Raw genomic sequence first — 18,314 nt, 5'->3', positions numbered from 1 at the left:
CCAATCGAAAACAAAATCAATGTGCAACATGCAGAACGAGGCAAGCCCATGATAAAACAAACAGACATGTTTTCCCTCTCACAGGAGCTCTGTTTCTAGTGGCATCGCCTATTCTGTCCTGACGATACCTTCTTGAAACCTCTCCACTGCCGAAGGCTCAGCCAGCTGATAAGAGCATAAATACATCACTTTCTCTTCTGGCCAGCCAGTGTAGTACAGAACATAAGAAGTGAAAGGTGTTGGAAATGGCCCCATTGTTGATATTGTTGACCATAAATCCAATGTATCATTTCTATATTTTACCCTTCCATCTAAGAAAGAGGTAAGGATGTAATTCTCCAGTAAGTTTCTTCTTGAATGAAGCAATTAGCCATTTTCTTCCTCTTGAAACCAAATGATCTTTGGAGCCTATTTGCAATTTGGAACGTATGCTGTGCAAAACTTGAACATGGAGGCCCTGTACAAACAACACCCTTTTCTGTGTAGGAAGCAACATTTTCTACATAGAAATAATATGTTCCAAATGGAAAATGATGTTTTCTGCATAAAACAGCTGTGTGCAAATTTTGCACAGAATAAGTCTTGAAATGCAAAATATCAGTCTAGGATTCGTCTCTTCAGGGTTTCTCGACCCTTGTAAAACATGTTTTACAACTATTTGGGGAATATTTTCAGATATCCTTTTTGTCCCTAGAAAAACAACTTGTTAGTAGTGATTGGAGAAACCCATGTTTTTCTCCTCGTTAACTGAGAGCTTGAGGAGAACTTTTAAAAAAAATATTCGTTCCACAAATCCCCTTTTCAAAGGGTGATTTCTGAAATATTTTTCACAGATTTCTCTGAATGACAATAAAAGACAAGGCAAATAATTACGCTAATTACTTTGCATTTCAAACTCAATTACTATGTCAAAAGGAAGTTTGGCAGAGGTTTAAACAACATTCCTATGCTTAAAAACCCTGAAGGCACACACACAAAAGGGGGGAGGGGAATCCCAGTCTCAAAAAATAAACTGTGAAGCCCCAACAAGAAATGCTAGAGTTGAGGGGACTCAAGGACTATCCAGTCCAACCCCTTCTGCTATGAAGTAACACATAGGAATACATGGCATACTAGAGGGCATGTAGTCTGACCCCTGTTCAACATCAGCATGACACTGGAAGATGGGACAAACTGAGGGTTTTCTTGGCATAAAGAGGAGTTTTGCCATGGGATGCCCCTCAAGCTGAGATAGTGTGACCCTCACAGATGAGAAGGGGAGGGGTCGGGTGCCAAGTGGCAATGCTCTTCTGCCAAACAGGAATCCTCAATTAGGAGCAGAGTAGGGTGTGATGGCAAGAATTCTGCCATGAATAAAACCTACCATGAAGGAATACCTAAGAGTTGGAGTTGAAGCTGAGAGGATGTGACTTGCCCAAGGTCAGCCAGTGAATTTCTATGCTGAACTGGGAGGCTAGAGTCCTGATCCCAGCTCAGCCATGTAAATCCACAGGGTGACATTGGGTAAGTCACACTCTCTCACTCATGGATATTCTGCACTCTCCTTGCCAATTATTATTATTATTATTATTATTGTTGTTGTTGCATCACCATGGGAGAGGTGCAGATTTGGAGTTGAAGCTGAGAGGATGTGACTTGCCCAAGGTCAGCCAGTGAATTTCTAGGGTGAACTGGGAGGCTAGAGTCCTGATCCCAGCTCAGCCATGTAAATCCACAGGGTGACATTGAGTAAGTCACACTCTCTCACTCATGGATATTCTGCACTCTCCTTGCCAATTATTATTATTGTTGTTGTTGTTGTTGTTCTTGCATCACCATGGGAGAGAGAGGTGCAGAGTTGGAGTTGAAGCTGAGAGTAAGTGAAATAATAATAATAATTTAGGCCCAGCTCTTCAGCCAAAAGGCTATCAGAGCAGCTTACAAGACCTTTCCTGGCCTGCTAAGTTTTGAGACTTGAATTTCTTGTCTTCTGTAAGAATTTGAATGTCAGAGCATGGCATAAAGGGTAGAAGGCCTCACCTTTTGTTCTCTTTTGTTTTTCAAACCAAACTCTGCCTGAGCAAAGTTGGAGTGAGAATCATCCTAACAAAAGAAATAGCCTCCAGGATGAATGGTAGCTTTTCTTACACAAAATATGCAAATAGTGGCCATCCAGAGTCAGATGAAGGATTCTTCTCTCCCTTTCATTTCGAAATGACTAACCATCAAGATTCTTACTCATTGATCGAGAACTGCTCAGAATTTCTTCTCTCTAAAATGTTATCGAAATTGTCGAATTAGGCATATTTCTCCTAATTTTCGAATTTTGGAGAATATTCTTTACATCCCTACTTGTTAGCAACTAAGGCCTCATCTGTGTTGCACAGCTAATGCAGTTGGACACCACTTTAAAGGCTATGGGATGCTGGGATTTGTAGTTTTGTGAGATCACTAGCCTTCTCTCTCAGAGAGCTCAGGTGCAAAAACAAACTACAAATCCAAGGAATCCGTAACACTGAGTTAAAGCAGTTAAAGTAGTGTCAAACTGCATTATTTCTTCAGTGCAGACCAGGCCAGACACATCTTCTCTTCTCATTTTAGCATCTCCCCAAACTGTAAGCAATTGGATTTAGGCCTAGGTCCACCATTTATTTCTCATGCTTGACGTTGGCTGCTGCAAGGAATCATCCCATCCCTGGCCAGGGACTGTGCTTGGCTGTCGGGTGACATTTGGTTCAGTAGATCACAAATTACCTGGGCCTCCATCGCATCCCAGAGCAAAATTCTGTATGCAGGAGAGCTGCTTGGCTTCCATCTGGTTGGCCCACTGGCCCATAAAGGGAAACTTAAACCTTTCTCATCAGGTTTTCAAATGAAGATTGAATGCACTGAGAGACGACAGGGACAAGGAAGCAGGCCAGCCTCAGTTTGGAAAGCTCAGGATTTCCCTTGCCATTTCCCAGTGATAGGCCGTATGTGGGCCATTAAAGGCAGAGCCAGGATATCCATCACATTCACTGATGAGTTCGACAGCACTAAAAAGTGAAGGCGGTTCGTACTATTTGTGTGTTCATTTTGTATTCATCAAGGCTGGGGCCTGTGTTGCTTGCAGATTGGGCCAGGAATAGGCAATGAGGCAAACTCATTTGGACGAGAGTTTGGGAAAGTTCTCTCTTTTTGGACTTTAGGTCCCAGAAGCTCCAAATGACCGTGGCCACTGAGAGGTCCAGGGCAACACAAGTAGCGTTGCGGTACTTTTGTAGTGCCACTCTAGTCACTATTTTTTTAATTAATAATTTCTAAGTTACGTTTTCCAATTCTTTAACATACATTCTACATACATACTCTGCCTTGTTTTTGCTGTCTTCCCTCCACCATCCCTTTATTCCCCTTATCCTCTCTCCCTTCCTTCCTTCCTTCATACTACTTCTTTACTAACTTCCTAATAACACAATCCAACAGTTTTTACTTTCTATTCATTCAACAGCTCTTTCACACACACAAAAAAATTATATACATAATGTAAAGAAAGAAGATTTTTTCCAACATCCTGACCATAAATTGAAAGGGTCATATCTAGGGTTGCCATAATTGTCCACTATTACCAGGGACAAAATGTAGGACTAATTCGAGACCAAACTGCAGGACAACTGCAGGACAAAACTCAGCCCAAAATGTAGGACATTTAAGGTCCTCTGTTTTTCTTAAATGTCCTACATTTTGGGCTGAGTTTTGTCCTGCAGTTGTCCTACAGTTTGGTCTCGAATTTGTTCCACATTTTGTCCCTGGTAATAGTGGACAAATTATAATTTATTTTATTTCTCCCATAATTTAATTGTCTTTTCCCATTTATTCTCTTATTGTTGTGTTGTTTTTCCATTAATATACATGGTTAGTCTGTACATAGTTACCATTCACTTAATTTTCCTAACCACTCTTCTATTGTAGGTACAGTTTTAGATTTCCAGTATCTGGCGAGAGTCACTCTTGCTGTGGGGATCATGTATAGTAAGACCCTCCTTTCATCCTGTTGTAATTTTATTTTGAGGATATCTGTTATATTCAGAAGAAATAATTCCGGTTTAAGTGGTATATTTTTATGTACTACTTCCATAATAATTTTATGTACAGCTTTCCAATAATTCTTTATCATACTACAGTTTCACAACATATAGTATAAGGTTGCTGGTCTTCTTTCACACTTCCAGCATGTAGTATTATGATTATTATCTTTCCTTATTCTGGCCAGTTTGGTGGTGTACCATCTGAAGACTACTTTATAATAGTTCTCTCTTGGGTCGTTACATTTTGAGAACTTCAAGTTTTCTCTCCAGACTCTTTCCCAGCTTGACAGTGAAACTGATCTTCATTTCAGCATGTTATTTTGGACAGTTTCCTCCTTTGATACATAGTCGAGTAGGAATTTGTGAAGTTTCGTTATTAATTTTTTCTCTCCTGCCCAAAATTTTTGTCTGTTTTGGTGTTTTCTGTTGCTATTCCATATATTTTTGTATCCTTTTGAAAGGTTTCCATTGATTGTCAATAGAGAAACCAGTGCACTCTATTCACTATTGACCAACTCTCACCTTCCTGTGCCCAGTTCTAGGCATCACAGTTCAGAAAGAATATTAACAAGCTGAAACATGTGCAAGGAAGGCAACAGAGATGTCTGGACACTTGACAAAGATGGCCAAAGGTCTGGCCCTATGAAGGATGGCTGATAGAGCTTGAGTGTGGAGAAGAGAAGACTGAAAGCTTATTTGATGTTACTTGTTGTTAGATGCCCTTGAGTAAAATCCATACCCTTTTGTACAGCTCTATTTCTTGTTGTTGTTAGTTGTCCTTCAGTCAACCTCAACTCATGAAGACCCCATGAATGAGACATCTCAAAGACCCCCTGTCTTTCATTGCTAGACTTAAGTCTTATAAATTCAGGCCTATGATCTCACTAATTGAATCTAACCATATGGCATGCAATCTCCCTTTCTTTCTATTACCTTCTAACGTTCCTGGCATTATTGTCTCTTCCAATGATTCATGCCTTCTCATGATGTGGCCAAAGTACGACAGCCTCAGTTTGATCATCTTGGCTTCCAGGGCTTGATCTGTACAAGGTCCCATTCGTTTCTCTTTTTGGCCGTGCACAGGATTCTCAGCACTCTTTTCCAGCGCCACATTTCAAATGAGTTGATATAACTGCACAGAAAAAGAGAAAACTGCACAGCCTTCTCATTGTTGCATTATCTGTTGTTGCGTTGTTGCAACTCATTGTGGCATTATTCTTCAGGAATAATAGTCAGGAAACCATCTTCTCAGCCAGGGAATGGATAACCCTGAATCTTCTTTCCAGGCCCAGCTGTTGAGAGGTGAATGCATTTGAAGCAGCTTTAATTTTGCTGTTCTGTCCTGACACCAGACTCCTGCGTGGAGCTGGGTAGGAAGCAGGAGAAGAGTGCTTCCACTGAGAAGTTTTCCGAGGCAAATGTCATGCGTTTTCATTACGTTAAAAGCCTAGGAAGCAAATGCAAAAACTGAAGAGGGTTAAATAGGATTAAATGCATTCTTTTCCTTCATAAATCTCTGCTGAATAATTGAATTCAAAGACAGAGGGATAGAGAGAGAGAAAAGGGGGAGGGGGTGTTGATACACTATTTTCCCCAGGATTACTTTCAAATAGGAGAGCTGTTGGCATTTAGAGTCAAGGCCTTTTGCAAGCCACACCACCTGAGCATTGACACGCTACCCCTTCGCAACGCCAGGAATGGGGCAGATTGATTCCACAGATGTATATCTCATTCTTTTATGCCAGTATTTGCTCTTTTATATATAATATTTTATTAGCAAGTAAACAAAAGAAAAAACAATACATAAAAATACACAGAAGTCAACCCTCAGTCACATATACATCCTTATGCCATTCACAACTCTCTTATTCAACACTGACTTCCACTCTAGCAGGTCTTCTGCTTATGCAGACTCTGGTCTTGCCTATATGCTTTAGTTCTCCCTCTGCTGAGTCTAAAGCATCTCAAAATATGGTCCCGGATTCCTTTATAAGGTAAAGTCGCTTCTTCTGCACTTGAAGGGGGGGGGGGGGTCCTTCAGGGCTACAAGCCTTCAGACAGCCCAATTCATATTATTTTATATCAAATGGAGGGAGGCTGCATGGAGGTGCCATCTTGGGATAACAATATATTGCAGTTGAGATATACTCAAAGCTAAAAATGTGACAAGGCACCGTACAAGTACATAATTAAGGCGCGTCCCTCCAGAACAAATCTAGCTGAGAAAACCCCACTTTAGGGTCACCATAAGTTGGACATGGCTTGAAGGCACACAACAACAAAACGTTAATGATATTTTTAGCTCCTTTAATGCTAGTAACTTTAATAATGCTGGGTGGGCGTAGGAGCTAGTTTTGTAGGAACTACAGAGTTTTTGCTTTTGAAACCCATCGCTCAGAGATTATGCAAATTCCTATTAATACTCTTAACCTGGTCTCAGACAAAGTAGAGTGGATTTTTTTTTAATGCATGGAAATTGCAAAATCAGGATCAATGTTTCCTTCCCTTGCCCCCTCCTCTTCCCTTCTTCCTCTTGGATGATACTATACTTAACTTTACAGCATTACATGGTGGTTTTGCAACACCACCTCATTAGTCAATTCGGATGCCAAATGAACATGCATGTCTGCAAGAGCAATGTACAGTATAGCTCAGAGGGTGACCATTTTCTCTGTGCATCTATGTGCAAGCACCCATACACCATGTCCAACCATGTGCAACTCTGCTTCCACAAACCTGAAATGAACAGAGCTGTTCTGCATCAGACAAAAATATCCCTCCCTTTCTGTAGGGGAAGATATGCAGGTGGCAGAAAACAGCACATGACTGAATATACACAGGCATTAAATCCAGAGTATGAAGAGTTCAGCACTCAAAGCCCTGATCCTGGATGGACAAATCTACCACTTTGCTGTATCCCATAACAGATTTTGTGGGAGCCAGCAAAAACCCATCCTGACTATGAAGAAAACTTGTCAATTTTGGTATCAGGGTCTTTTCAGAAGCAACATTCTCTCCCACCTCTGTGTCAGCTATTGAAGAGTACACCTTGAAAGCACTGGGAGACCTTGGTGTGTTTTCTGTCTCCTCCTGATTTCCCTCAACTCAGCAAAATGGCTGGCGAGGGAGGTGATTTTGTAGGGAATTTCAATGGCAAACAAGGGCAGGAAGAAAACAATAGGAGATGTTGAAAACAGAAAGGGCACCCTGACTTTCAGGTGGTCTAACGCTAATGGCTTCAGCATTGTGAGATCACCAGGCAGCTTGGCCTGACCCTTAGGGAGTCTGGGAAGGGATGGGGCATGGGTTCCAGTGATCACATTACGTTGTATTTCCCTGGAGAAGGACACATTTTGTTACTCACCTTGAATCTTTGGGATGAGATGGACTATAAACCTGACAAGCAAACAATTGGCTGAGGTCCAACAGCAGGGTGTGCTGAGCCCTGTGATTTCCCCAAATGCGGGAAACTCGACAGCTTGTGGAGCTACTTATTAATTGTGCTACACAACCTTTGTGTGGAGTGGCAACATTGCACAACTGAACCAAGACACCAAATGTACAACTGAATGCACCACAAAATACATGCATACATCCCTGTGCAATCTGTGATGTGCATAAGTGTGCATCATGTGCAATAGCACCGCATATGTAACCCTGCCTCCACAATCTTGAACTGAATGTGGACCTTTTGCATCACACAAAAGTGTCCAACAGGTTTCATAGCGGAATAAAAAAGTGCATAATATATCAACAAGACTCTTCCCTGTTTTTAACTAAGTATGTTTAGCCTGGAGAAGAAAAAATAGAGAGGTGATATGACAGTTATCCTTAAATATCTGAAGTGTTCCCACCATGCAGAAGATGGAGCAAGCGTCCTTTCTGGACCCAAACAACTAGGTACAAACAATAAAAAAGTAGACACTTCTTAAACATTAAAAAGACCTTCCTGGTGGTAAGAGATGTTCACAGCATAATGCATTGGATTGGAAGATGGGGAACTGTCTTTCCTTGCGGACTATAAACAGAGATTGGAAGCTGAACTTTGAGTGACACCTTCCTAATGGTAATTGCTACTCAACAGTGGAATGGGTTACTTCAGAAGCAGGTGGACTCTCTATTATTGGGGCTATCTAAATAAAGTTTGGGAGTTGTCCACAGCTGCCAAAGAAAATGCCCTAGTGAGCTATTTGGATGACCTAGGGCTTGATCCCCCTGTCTGGACGACAGTTAATAAAGTTAATAATGTGCACCAAAAGGCTTACCATAAGGGATCTACAAAGTTGGAGCAGATTCAGAGAAGGGCCATGAGGATGATAAGAGGTATGGAGGGAGAGAACAATACGTCTGAGAAAAGGTTGAAGGAGTTGGGCCTGTTCAGCTTGGAAAAGAAAAGGGTGGACATGATACATTCTTTAAATATCTCAAGGGCTGCCACAGAGAGGAGGACGAAGGTCTGTTCTCTGCTGCCCAGAAGGGAGGGCCAGGTCCAATGGCTTTAAGGTACAGGAGGGCAGATTTCAATTCAACATTAGAAGGAACTTCTTGACAGTGAGAGCAGTTCAGCAATGGAACCAACTGCCTAGAGAGGTCCTGGGGTCTCCTTCTCTGGAACTCTTCAAAAGGAGTCTGGACAGCGACCTTCTCTGGGGTTGCTCTCGCTGGAGACCCTGCACTGAGCAGAGTCTTGGACCTGATGGCCTCTGGGGGACCCTACGATTCTACAAGTAGTAGGCCTGAGTAGGGCTACTCATGCCAGGCGGCTATCAGAGATCTCTCATTCATATGTTGAAATTGACTTGGTAACACATAATTAAAAGAGCAACCAATTTATTCAATAACCTGCTTTTCTTAATACTGAACCAGAAGCAGCTCACATGAATTAAAAGAGAAGACAGATTAAAAACAATCATTACAAAACTACAACATTTTAAAAACAATTTAATAATCCATCCTATTAAAACACCATTGCTTTATACTTTAAAAGGAGCCCTGGTGGCGCAGAGGTTAAATGCCTTTATTGCAGCCACTCACTCAAAACCATAAGGTTGCGAGTTCAATGCCAGCAAAAGGGCTCAAGCTCAGACTTGCATCCTTCCGAGGAGGTTGCTAAAATGAGTACCCAGATTGTTGGGGGCAATTAGCTTACAGTTGTAAACCGCTTAAACACTGCTAGTTCGGTATGAAGCTGTTTGTTTTAAAACATAATAATGGGACTAAAAGTTCAGCAGCTGAAACTGATATTTTGCAGGTATCCAGCATACAACATGAAGGGAAGAATCCATACAAACAGTTGAATAATGCAGAGTAGCATGAAAGGTTTTCTGTATTTTGTCTCAGTCATCAATCAAAATGGAGGCTGCTGTCAAGAAATCAGAAGAAGGCTAGGATTGGGAAGGGCAGCTATGAACAAATTAGAGATCCTCGAATGTGAAAACAGATCATTAAATACCAAAGTCAGGATCATCCATGCCACTGCATTTCCCATTGATATATAGTTGTGAAAGCTAGACATATAAGAAAGCATATAGGAAGAGAATAAACTCATCTGAAATGTGGTGCTGGAGGAGAGTTCTACAGATACTGTGAACTGCTAAAAAGACAAATTAATGGGTCATAGAACAGATCAAGCCTGAATTCTCCCTGGAAGCCAAGATGACTAAACTGGGACTGTTGTACTTTGACCAAATGATGAGAAAGCATGAATCATTAGAAAAGACAGCAATGCTTGGCAAAGTAGTAGGAATAAAAGGAGGCAGGTGGATAGAAGGTGGATAGACATGGGACCCTATTGCATGGGTTTAAAAGAGTGGCTTATCATTCCTGAATTCAGTGCTAATTCGGGAGGCAGTCAGTTCCTATCACACATAAATCGTTGCCGAATCACCACCCAAGTCCATCCCGGATGCAGCCCAGGTCACCTAAGCTGCCTCTGTGGCCTCTTTTTGAAAACGGAAGCTTCTGATTTCTAAAACAAGTGGCTTAGACAAGCCAGACTGCATCCAGGCTGAACCCAGGTGGTGATTCAGCACTGATTTATGTGTGATAGGAACTGCCTGACTCAAATTAACACTGAATTGGGGAAAGGTAAGCCACTGTTTTAAACCTGTGTGATAGGGTCCTCAGCAAGTAAGCCACAATAGTTGCTCTGAGGTTAAGAGGTGATATGATAGCCCTGTTTAAACATTTGAAGGGATGTCACATTGAGGAGGGAGCAAACTTGTTTTCTGCTGCTCCAGAGAACAGGACACAGAGCAATGGATTCAATCTACAGGAAAAGAGATTCCACCTCAAGATTAGGAAGAACTTCCTGAAAACAAGAGCCGTTCACCTGTAGAACACACTCCCTCCGAGGCTGGTGCAGTCTCCTTCTCTGGAGGTTTTTCAAAGAGGCTGGATAGCCATCAGTCTCAGGGAGTGATTGATGGCCCCTTGGGGTCTCTTCCTCTTCTAGGATTCTCAGACTCTATTATTCTATGCAAGACCTGAGCAGGGAGGTTGATGACAGCGTGACTGGGAGGACTCTCATTCATACAGTCTCCAGAAGTTGAAACTGACTTGATGACAAATAACAATAAATATGCATTCTGAAGCCAAAGGCTTTCTTGGTCGACCATCCATAGTTTTTAATGGGGTTTTGGGGCTATGATGAGGCCATGTTTTGGAAGAGTTTGTTCCTGATGTTTCACCAGCAACTGTGGCTGGCATCTTCAGAGAATGTTGGCATGGAAGAGAGTGGGGTAAATATACAGTTAGTGGAGAGGAGATGATTTGCATGTTAATCTGTGTATTGTTTTGTTGTTGAATGGCAAGGCCTCAGGGTGCCTATTTCATTGATGATCCATTGTCTGTTGGAAATCCTCCTTACTTTGGGTGCTTTTCATTTGCATTTGCTGGGTCTTGGTTTTGGGGTTTTCCAGGACTGGTTGACAAACTTGGTTTACTTTCAGGGTTTCTTTGTTCCTTTTAAAATTGTCCAGGTGTTTATGGATTTCAATGGCTTTCCTGTGCATTCTGACCTGATAGTTGTTGGCATAATAATAATAATAATAATAATAATAAATTTTATTTATATACCGCTTTTCCAACAGATCAAAGCGGTTTACAAAAGTGCATAAACAATGACATAAACAATGACATTAGCAAATATACAACTAAAATTCATCCCCTTACCTTATCTAAATACAGTTAAATTAATCAAAATACGATTATTTTGTCCAGAATATGCATTCTGTTTGGATAAAGTGGAGTGTTTAAAATGCGGTGCTAAATGCCACAGAAAACCAAGAAAGACAAATAAATAGGTCTTAGAGGAAATCAAGTCTGGACTCTCCTTAAAAGCCAAAATGACTAAATTGGCTTCTGTTAAATAAATTCAGCTGTCTCTCCATATCCATGGATTCTTTATCCATGGTTTCAATTGTCCATGGCTTGGAAATATTCAAAGAATATGTATAAATTCCAAAAAACAAACAAACGAACAAAAAGCCACCATGATTTTGCCATTTTATAAAAGGGACACCATTTTACTATCCATTTAATGGGAGCTGAGCATCCACGGATTTTGTTATCCATGAAGGGTCCTGGAACCAAACCCCAGTGGATACCCTTAGATCAGGCATCTAATCTTCATTGCTTTGCTTCTGCCAGCTCTTTCTTTCTCCTAGACAGTACACATGCAACCGTTTTTCTTATGCTCCTCTGCCCACCTTCCAGCCCTTCTGTGCCAGCTCAGACTTACCAATATCTTGAGATGGCTCCCTAACGCTGCCTTCTCTGTGGCACCCAGCACAGGTTGTCCTCTGTGGTGAGTAATCCATTGAATTGTCCAAAGCAGCCAGGGGTGGCTTTCTGCTGCCCTGACCCTGAGTCTAGGAACCATGGAGGAAAGGGTGGCACACCCACATTCATTCATTTTGGGCTGGATTCTGCTCCTTGGAGCATCACAGATGCCTTTGCAAAGACCAAGTGGGTCAAATGATTTGCACAGCAAAAGCAAAATGTGACCATAAACAAACTCCCAATGTTACTCCAACCATCCCACCCCAGCCTCCCTGTTGCTGTGTGAAGCTGCTTTCCCCTCTAATTTATTGGATGCACACTTCCATGCATCTCATGCGATGCTCGTGGAGTGTTATTTTTAGCAAGCGCTCTCACCCTCTTGCCTGGGTCCCTGCTGGCAATGCGGTGTCATCCAGGGTGTGAATTGAAATGGCTCTCTGGATGTGGCAGCAGAAGCTGGGAAGAAGGGCAGACAAGCTACAGAAGAATTAGAGGAAGCCCTGAACTTGGCTCTTTTAGCTTTACAACTTTAATGCATGCAGCCGGCATGTTATTGTCTTCTCTGCCTAAAGCACACTTCATTGCTGATGGTGCTGGATATCAGACCTTTCAACATTTCACAGATGAAAACTGGGACACGTGTGGCAAGGCAACATTTGATTGTGGTCAAGATGGGAAAAGTTAGTAATGAGGAAGAACAGACAAGGTCAGAGTTTGCTGTTGCCTGAACCTACAGTGAAGGACAAGAAGGCCAAAGCTATTAATGTTCTTTCATGGGCCCAGGGCTATTCAACATCTTTACCAATGACATGGATGATGGAATAGAGGGTATGTATGTTCATCAAACCTGCCGATGACACTAAATAAGGAGGGATAGCTAAGAGGACAGGATCAGAATTCAAAATGGCCTCAATAGATTAGAAGACTGGACCAAAACTAACAAAATGATTTTCAACAGGTAGAAATGTAAGATACTACACTTGGGTAGTAAAAATGAAATGCACAGATATAGGATGAGGAATACCTGGTTTGACATTTTTATGATAGAATCAGAGAATTGGAAGAGACCGCACTGACTATTCAGTCCAACTCCAATCTTCTCTTCTCCAAGCTAAACATAACCAGCTCCCCAAACTGTTCTCCATAGGGCAAGGTAGTTTCCAGACCATTCACCACTTTGGTCGCCCTCCTGTGGACACATCCTAAGCTCCAATGTTTTAACTTGCTGGTGGAAGGAAAGCAAGAACAGAACTATCCTGGCCACCCAAAGAAAGGAGTTCCAAAGTCTGGGAGCAGACACCAAGAAGATCTTCTCCCTTGTTCCCACAAAAGGAGCATGAAAAGATGATGGGATAGGAAGAAGTGCTTCTCCTGAAGATCTTAGAACTCTGATGGGCTCATAAAGGGAGATACGTTCACCAAATGCTGGAATCCTGTATGCACTTGTCTGGATGCTACAGTTTAAGAAAGATACAGACAAGTTGGAACATGTCCCGAGAATGGAGACCACATGGCCAAAGGTCTGAAAATCACCAGATCTTATGAGGAATGCCTTAGGGAGCTGAGGTTTAGCTTAGGAAAAGAGAAGACAGAACAATGATATGATACTCCTATGTGAATATCAGAGAAGATTCTGTGTAGAAGATAAGGTTAGGAGGTGACATGATAGCCATGTTTAAATATTGAAGGGATGCCATATGTAGTATGAAGTCATGTTAGTCTGGTTATGTTAGTCATAGCCATGTTGGTCTGGAAAATTGGTAGGCAAAGGGATCTTGTAGATTCTTTGAAGGAAAAAAGCTGGGAGCAGGAGTTTTCATAGACTTGAAGGAAGTAAGCTCAAATCTATGAAAGCTTATGCTACCAGCTTCTTTCCTTCAGTTAGTCTCAAAGGTGCTACAAGATCCCTTTGCATACTGTGTAGAAGATGCAATGAGTTTGTTTTCTGCTGCTCCACAGGGTAGGACACAGACCAATGAATTCACATTACGAAGAAAAGAGATTCCGCCTAATCCTTTAGTGGAATGTCCTGATGGGAAAAGATGTACAATGAACCATCAAATAGACCACCGTGGAAAGTGATGGACTTGCCTTCCTTGGGGGGATTTAAGCAGTGATTGGATGCATAGCACTCAGAGGTTCTTTACCTGCAGAGCAGGGTATGCTAGGTGGCTGGACTAGGTCGCCCTGGAGAGAGCCCTCTAACACTGTGATTTTTGGACATTTTATGGCTGTGAACTCCTGGACTGATTGATTTAAAAATGAAAATGAAGATTTAATGTCATGCATGCTTCTTGTGCTGCTAACTGATTTGGGCAATGGGATTGCAGAAGCACTGAATGCAGACTGAAGCTTGCCGGGAGGAAGCAACTGTCACAGTTTCACATGGATGAGTCTTTCCATCTTGGGTGGCCCAGGAGGTGAAGGGTCATGTTTTTCATCACCATTAATCCCAGAGGTCCTCCTACTTTCCAAAAGTGTATTAATATCTGATTGACCTGCCCCAGAAGCAGTGGAGGGGAGGGGAAGTTGTTGTGTTTTCATGCCTCCTCTCTCAGATTAAAACCGCAGACAATCATCCATGTCTAGGGAGGGCATTTCCCACTCTCCCCTGCTTTCACTAAGGCTCTGATTTGATTTCCCCCTCCTCCTGGATTATGCATGAAAAATGATGCACCACCAAACTGTCAAGAGAGGCGAAGGGAGGAGGAAAACATGATGGCTTTTCTGCCTAATCCCACAGTACATCAGGGGATCAACTTCTAATTTGATTTGATTCCTCCGAAATGTTGGGGCTGTCAGAGCCATGCAAGGACTCTGATGCTTACAGTTCTGATCCGCATCAAGCAAGACCAACAAATTCTCTCTCTATGTGTGTCTCTTGCTCTCTTTCTCCCCTTACCCTGGCTTGCCTTTGCATGACGCTTCATGATTATGCAGTGTGTTTATATTTGTATTTTTTAAAAGTCATCTTTAATCAAGAAGTACATATAAAACAGAATATAATTCCAAAACGACCATGGCATTTCCCCCATTTGTTTAATCACAGCCACCTCCCCAATGTTGTTGTTATCTACTCTCAAGCCAACTTCAAGTTATGATGAAAGACCTCCAGGTTTCCCCTGTTACTGACAATCCTGCTCAGGTCTTGCAAACTCAGAGCAGCCACAGATTCCTTGGTTGGTAACACCAATTGGTAATTTGAATTGTGCCACATTTTTTGGGTTGGGGCGGGGGCTTATCTATTTCAGAACCAGGAGACAACTTTCAAAACAAAACAAAACCCAGAAGGAATGTCCTCTTCCTTCTCTTCTTCCTTCCCTTTTCCTTCTCCTTTTCCAACCTCTCCTTGGTCTAAAATAGTCCAGAGAGGCTTAAAAACATGGCAAAAATACCAAGTGTCCCTCATCCTATATATGAACTTTCTTTCTTTTTCTGCCAAGTGCAGTACTTTACATCCCCCCCCCCAACCCCAGGCTGAAATTCATTTTGTCATGTTCAATTTGTGGTCTGCTAGGACCCCTAGATCCCTTTCACATGTAGTCTCCTTAAGCCAAATGTCCCCCATCTATATTTATGTATTTCATTTTTTTCACCCTAAGTGCAGTACTTTACATTTCTCCCTGTTGAAATTCATTTTGTTAGTTTTGGACCAGCTTTCTAACCTATGAAGGTCACTTTGATCCTGTCTTCTGGGGCGTTAGGTACTCCTCCTAATTTGGTGTCATCTGCAAATATGAAAAGCATAGAATCATAGAATCATAGAATCATAGAATCGTAGAGTTGGAAGAGACCACTAGGGCCATCCAGTCCAACCCTATGCCATGCAGGAAATCCAAATCAAAGCATCCCTGACAGATGGCCATCCAGCCTCTGTTTAAAGACCTCCAAGGAAGAAGACTCTATCACCTTCCGAGGGAGTGCATTCCACTTCGAACAGCCCTTACTGTCAGGAAGTTCCTCCTAATGTTCAGGTGGAATCTCTTTTCCTGTAGCTTGCATCCATTGTTCCGGGTCCTAGTCTCTGGAGCAGCAGAAAACAAGCTTGCTCCCTCCTCAATATGATATCCTTTCAAATATTTAAACAGGGCTATCATATCACCTCTTAACCTTCTTTTCTCCAGGCTAAACATCCCCAGCTCCCTAAGTCGTTCCTCATAGGGCATGGTTTCCAGACCCTTCACCATTTTTGTCGCCCTCCTTTGGACACACTCCAGTTTCTCAATGTCCTTTTTGAATTGTGGCGCCCAGAACTGGTCACTTCTTTCCAGGATGAAGTTGAGCTGTTACTGAGCACCCTTTGGATTTAGCCGCTCAACCAATTACAAATCCACCTAACAGTCACATCCTACTCCCACCCTCTTTCATATGATGTACAATAAAATCACTTTAATCAGTTTTAAACACTGGATGGGATCCTGTTCAGTAAGAAGCTTATCGTAATGGGAATTGGAAGGGGAAGCTTGGGGCCGCGCACAACCTGGGAAAAATGGAGTTTATCTCACAGCAAATCGTCCTCAAAAGGGCCCCATTCCATCCTCCGGCACCAAGCCGTCCCCATTCAGTGCTGAGGGGCACTATTTTTCTCGGTTGGAAGACTTCCAACCAGAATATTTAACGCTCCTCAGCACTGAATAGGGATGGTTTGGCACCGGGGGATGGAACCTTTTGAGGACAATTTGCTGTGAGATAAACTCCATTTTTTCCAGGCCGCACACGGCCCAGAGTGTCCCCTTCCAGTTCCCATAACAGGGGGGGGAGGGTGTGCAATAAGGTTCTAAGACAGACTAACAACACCATAAATATCACAGTTCACATTGTTGGTTGTGACTCATTGCAACAACTTCAAATACTCCCCCAAAGCCCATCTTAAAGCCAAACAGCTGCACCAACTGAAGGAAATCTGAGATACTGGGAAGCATGATCCTGGGCTGCATCAATAAGAGTATAATGTCCAGATTGAGGAAAGTAATAATCCCACTCTGTTCTAATTTGGTCAGGCCTCACCTGGAAACCCATGTCCAGTTCTGGGCACCACGATTTAATAAGGATGTTGAGAAGCTGGAGCATATCCAGAGGAGGACAACCAAAATCGTGCAGGGTCTGGAAATCATGCCTTATGAGGAGTGGCTGAGGCAATTGGGTAGGTTTAGCCTGGAGAAGAGAAAAGGACACATGATAGCCCTGTTTAAATATTTGAAGGCAGTGGCATCCCTAGGGTTGGTGTCACCCAGTGCGGTCACTCACCAAGGGACGGGACTTATGGAGGTAGGAATTTGAGTGCGCAACTTCCAGTGAACACCAGCGCATGAGCACATGGCTAGAGATGCAGTGCGTGCCCCCAGGAAGCAGCCACCAGGCCCTGGGGAGGGCTGGAAATGCCGCATGTGCCCCTGGGGAGCAGCACTGGGCCCAGGGAACAGGCTTTTGGACCCGCATGCCCCCAGGGAGCCAGACCACAGCCATGGAGAGGGCTGGAAATGCCCTGCACACTCCCAGGGAGGAAGCCTGCGGCTGCAGGGACCCCATAAGCCAAGCCCACAGCTTCAGGGACCCTATAGACCAGGCCCGTAGCTGTGGGGAACCCTGTAACCTAGGCCAACAGCTGCGGGGAACCCCATGGACCAGAGCCATGGCTGCAGGGAGCCTTGTAAGCCAGGCCCATGGCTGCAGTGAGAACCCACAGGGGTCAGGGGACTAGCTGGATGTGAGCCACATCCCCCGCACCCCACCAATGACGCTACCTTTTGAAGGGATGTCATACTGAGGACAGAGCAAGCTTGTTTTCTGAGAATAGTACATAGACTAATGGATACAAACTGCAAGGGTTTCCACCAAAACCTTAGGAAGAAGTTCCTGACAGTAAGAACTATTTGACTGCGGAAGATATTGCTGCCTTGGAGTGTGTTGGAGTCTCTTTATTTGGAGATTTCCAAACAGAGGCTGGATGGCCATCTGTCGGGGTGTTTTAATAGTGTTTTCCAGGATGGCAGAATGGCGTTGGACTGGAGGTCTCTTCCAATGCTATGATTTTATGATTCTATGAATATCAGGTCTTGAAGGCCATATTTGAGAGTAAGGAACTGGCAATATCACCACTTTGTGTTCCTTGTTTTATAAAAACCATGTGAAATTATTAGGGTCACCATAAATCAACAGGTGACCTGAAGGCACATGCATACACATATCTGTTCTACTCAAACTTTGGAACAGTTACTTTGGAGATTTAGAAAATCTAGAACCTCCCAACCACTATGACCAATGGTGATGCTGGCTGAGGGATTCTGGGAGCTGCAGTCCCAATAAGTAATTTTTCCAAGCTCTACTTCTTTCTGACAATGCTATCTCTCAGGGTCCTTTATTCTATACATGTTTGCATTCAAAATACAGTTTCTTGAAAGGAGAGAACTAATCTCTCTCCCTCTTTCTCTTCCCCTCTCTCCCTTTTTATATATGCAGTATCTATGGAATTAGAAATATCAACCACCC

This window comes from Sceloporus occidentalis, unplaced genomic scaffold, assembly GCF_023333645.1.
Source record: "Sceloporus occidentalis isolate IW3139 unplaced genomic scaffold, rSceOcc1.0.p SCAF_4, whole genome shotgun sequence".
Taxonomy (NCBI): Eukaryota; Metazoa; Chordata; class Lepidosauria; order Squamata; family Phrynosomatidae; genus Sceloporus; species Sceloporus occidentalis.
The sequence above is the reverse complement of the archived record's forward strand: the minus strand, read 5'-3'. Positions refer to the sequence as shown.